General features: G+C 52.3%; 1 pseudogene; it reads right to left on the bottom strand.

The window, feature by feature from the left end:
• Positions 1-4,191: 4,191 nt before the first annotated feature.
• On the bottom strand, positions 4,192-4,287 carry LOC131822956 (U6 spliceosomal RNA; annotated as a pseudogene).
• Positions 4,288-4,684: the final 397 nt, after the last annotated feature.

Genomic DNA, 4,684 nt, shown 5'->3' with positions numbered 1-4,684 from the left:
TACCCCAGAGCATTTTCTCACTCTTTCTTTGGCTTCATGGGCAGTCTCTAGAAGGCCTCTTTACTTCCTGCTCCAGCCAGGACCAGACCTAATGCTCTGGATTTGTTAGGGCATCCAATCTCTGTCCTGTTCCCACATAATGAACCACCCCAAAAGTAGGGGCACAAAACAATCTTTTTGGAAAGAGCCAGTGCAGGTGGCCCGTCTTCTTCTCCACCAAGTTGAGGGCTTCTGTCTTGAGGATCTGAATGACTCAGTGGCTGGGGGCTGGGATTCTCTGAAGACTTGTGGCTCCTGTGGTTGCTGCCTGGGCTGCAAAGACCAGGGCTGTTGACCAGAGCGCTCAGGCCTGGTCTCTCCACATAGCTGTGCTTTCTCCCAGAGTGGCTGCTACAGGGAATGGAACATTCTTCATGCAGGTTAGGGCTCTTGGCACGTGCGTTCTGGTGAACAAAGTGGGAGTATCATCACCACACAGCCAGATTCAAGGTACCTGTGTGTGTGTGTATGTGCGTGCACACGTGTGTGAGTGTGTGGTCTATGACTCTGCCTCTTGATGCCAGGAGGTCCAAGAATTCACAGACAGATTTAAAGTTGTCTGTGAAAGCTGTTTAAAGCCCGATTCCCTTGTCTGTAAAATTCAGATGGTAATTCCTACCTTGTGAGCACAGGGCCTGGGGCTCAGTATATGCTCTGTGACTATTGGCTGTTATCCGTGTGATCATCCCAACATATGGTGGCAACACGTACCCATATTTGGTGTCTGTCACCGGGCCTGTCTGGCTTAAATGGGACCACATGCTCAAAGAGGTTGAAGCCACAGGAAACTGCTTTCCTGTATCCTTGCTGCGCACCTGGCATGCACCAGGACTGATGAGAGCTGTCCCTGGGGGGTTGCTGCTCTTGTCTCCCCATCTTATTATGAGAGAGGTGCTGGTGGGTCTGCAGGCAGGATGGAACCCCGAGGAGTGGAGCCAGGCACACGTGCCCCATCCCGAGCCTGCTGGTGACTCATTCAGCTGCTCATCACCTGTGCATTCCAGTCTGTTCTCTGGAGGCCTACAACGTGCCAGTTCTCTCGTGCTGGGTGAGCAGACCAGCCAGGCCTTGTCCACATGGGGCTTCCCTTCTGGGGTTTTCACAGTAGAACATACCATTGCTTTGGGCTCTCTGTCCACCTTCCTGGAAGCCAGCCAGCCAAGCTGCTGCTGTGCTAACGTGTGTCCGTAGCCGTCCAGGAGACCCTATCTACTTCCCACCCACTGACTGTGGCTCAGGGGCAGATGGGCTTGAGCAGCAGTTTGGAAAGCTTTCCAGGCTTTTCTCTAACCTTCTGGCCCTTTTTACCCACTCCCAGAAAAGCATGGCCCAAACTGGGCTTGTTGGTTCAGCCTGGGTCCCTGGAAAGTGTCCTCCCAGCTGAGCCACTGAGAATGAGAAGTCAGCATTCGAGTGTTCACAGCTTCAAACTGTGAAATCTGGGAGGTGGTTGTTACCAGTCAAAGCTGACAGATACAGTCTGGCTGACAATCCTGGGCATCCATCGACAGGTGCATGGTTAATGGTGAGTCAACATTGACCTAGAACCAGAGTTGCACATGGTCAGCAAACCAGTATTTCATACCATCAAAGAGTCAAATGACACTTCAACTGTCACAACCCAAAGCAGGTGAGCAGAACCCAACCTGTTCTCCTCAATTCTCCAGTCTGCTCTGTTATTTCATTTTTCTCATCCCCCGCCACATAACTTTTCCAAAAGAGGAATTAGAGGGCTTATATCATGAGGCATATTAAACAAACACAGTAAAATCCAATTAGAAGCCACAATACTAGCATAAAAGAGAATGCCCTTATTATATTGTAAAGGACCAATGCTGCCGAGATACTTAAGCTTTTCTGGACTTTTGAGCTTCCTGGTGGCCAAGGAGAAAATGAATCATGATCAAGTTTGCAATCTTTACCATGGGAATGGGGCAAGTATAGGACTTCCTTCCAAAGCTCTGTCAAGCACCCAGCTGTAAAACGGTATTTTCCCTGGGGGTTGCTGTCTGACCGGGGCGGAGTGGTGGAATGAGGCGACAAACCATAGTCTTCGGTAGTGTGGTTGCTTTGTGTTCCACCCGCGGCCAATGTGAGGTTGGGCTTCAAAGCCAGCTACTTACATCTCCAAGCTCAAGTGGAAACAAGCCCTGGGATTATCTCTCCATTTGGGGTCAAAAGGCATGAATTTCAGCGGCAAAATGGTCCACGCTGCAATCTTTGTTTTCTGCATGAGCTGATAAACTCTGAGGCCAGGCCCACGGGGCCTCCCGCCGCATTGCCCATGAGCTTCGGTAAATCTTTTGACAGGAGTCATTGTCTGGGGCAGTGCCCCAAACGACTTCTCTAAACGGAGTTATTCATTTGGCTCTAATGGGAGGCCGGGCTGCCAGGCCCTGCTGATGGCCGCGATTTCACATTGAAGACCCATCTTGTCAGGGTATTTGTAGCCTGAATGTTGGCCGCTGGCGCAGCCAGCATTTGGGGTGCAGGTGGCGGGGCAGGGGTGGGCTGGCTCTTCTTAGGTCTGGGATATGCACTGAGGGCCTAGGCTTCCTGAAGAGGAAGGCAGACAGCAGAGCTGCTGTGGCTCCCCCCGACCCTCCCAGGAAAGGCTGCAACCAAGGCAGACCCGTGCTCTTTCTGAGTCAGGCAGATGCAGGTGGGGGCTCATCTGCTGAGCATGACTTGAGGACCCTGACTTCACCCCTGTGGTCTTAGCGTTCTTATATGTAACATGAGATTGAGATCACCTGCCCCACGGGGGCCCTGGCAGGGGTGAGGGGCACGACCGGTAGGGTTCTATCCCGGCACCGGGCACACAGCCAGGCCCATGGAGGCAGCCAGTAAAGGCTTGTCCTGCGGATAACTATGGGGAGCACACAGCTGCGAAGAGCCTGGCGTGGCTCCAGACCCCTGCGCGCTGACTCCACACGCTGGGTGGACGTATCATGCAGATCGACACTGGCTCGGGGCTTGAGGGGACAACAGCAGGGCGGGGGGCACCCCATCTCTGTCCCTGGAGATGCCGCGCCTCCAGGGCACTCCCCTGTAGGTCATCTCTGGATCAGTCTCACCTGTTTTGGGTCTCACCTGCTTTGGGAACATGCGATTGCCCTCCCGTTCTTTGCCAGGTGCTATTGGTGGGGGGACCTGCTTGTTTCTCTGCGTGGCACAATGCAATCCTGCTCACTGCCATTCATGTTCCGTTGGGCGTGTAAACCACACTCTGGCTCTTGCACACCCACCTGTGCCAGGCTTCATGCCGGCCCTCCCGGCCCACCCTTCCCTCTGCTGACTCCCAGGTAGTATCCCGAGGGGAGGCTGTAGGCAGCCAAGACCCCCACTCTGGTTCCCTTGGGACTACCCACATGTTAGCCACGAAAGTCCTGTGTCCTGGCAAACCCCTTGGTCCCAAGCAAACCCAGATGGGCAGCCCCTCTAGAACAGTGGACGTTGTCTCCCTAGAGGCCGAGTGTGCAGTCAGAGTGGGAGTGACACCGGGAGGACATGGGGAAGGGCTGCGTGTCAGGGAGGACATGGTCTAGGGCGAGACTCCTGTGTGGATGCGTGGTCCTCCCAGCCCCCAGGCAAGGTCCACTGTCCCTGCAGGGCCTGGTTGCTCACCTGGGGGTGTGTTCCCTGCCCTGCCCTGCCTGGCCCTTCATGGTCCATGTGATGATAACAGGCCCCTGCCCCGCAGGTGTCCCAGGTGTGGCTGAGCCCTCTCGCCTGGGCTCACGGTTGGCACCTGCCTGGAGGCCTGGCTCCAGCTCCCATCTATCTGGGTCAGGGGCGAGCAAACTACAGTTCCTAGGCCAAACCCCACCCGATGTCTGTTTTGTGTACCTGGCCTCTCAAGAATGGTTTTCTGTTTTTCAAAGGTTGAAAAGAGAAAAAGCAAAAGAAGAAAGTTTTGTGGCTTGAAAATTTTAGATGAAATATCAGTTTCTGTGTCTACAAATAAAGTTTTATTGGAACACAGACATGCCCCTTCACTCAGCCACTGTCTCTGGCAACTTTCCTGATGCAAGGGTGGAGGGAGGCTGTGTGGCCCTAGAGAGAATGCTGGCTCTCTGGCCCTTTGCCCATGGTTTGCCAACTCCAGCTTGGTGCGTCATGGAAATAATAGTTTTGCTAATTATAGCTTTAAAAAAAATGGAATGCTTCACAGATTTGCATGGGTAGGGGCCATGCTAATTTTTTCTGTATGGTTCCAATTTTAGCATGTATGCTGCCAAAGTGAATGCTAATGCTTCTTTAAAAAAAAAAAAAAAACCTATAAAATTGGCAACTCTAAAAACATGTTTTGTGTGTTTTAAAAAATTGTGATGAAACACATTTAGCACAGTCTTTATTGTTGAGTCATCTGTGTGGGCATCATTCAGTGACATTAGATGTGTTCCTGATATGCACCCACCACTGCCATTTTTATCCAAACCTTTCTCATCACCCCTGTGATGGTGGATTTTATGTGTCGGTGTGACTGAGCTGGGGGTGCCCAGATGCATGATTTGATTCCGGGAGCTTCTGGGGGGGGGTGACTTTTGGATGAGTCAACATTTGAGTTAGTAGAGTGTGTAAAACATTGTTTTCTCCATGTGGGTGAGTCACATCTCATCAGTCGAGGACCTGAACATAACAA

This window comes from Mustela lutreola, chromosome 1, assembly GCF_030435805.1.
Source record: "Mustela lutreola isolate mMusLut2 chromosome 1, mMusLut2.pri, whole genome shotgun sequence".
Lineage (NCBI taxonomy): Eukaryota > Metazoa > Chordata > Mammalia > Carnivora > Mustelidae > Mustela > Mustela lutreola.
This window is presented reverse-complemented; position numbering and strand designations above follow the sequence as displayed.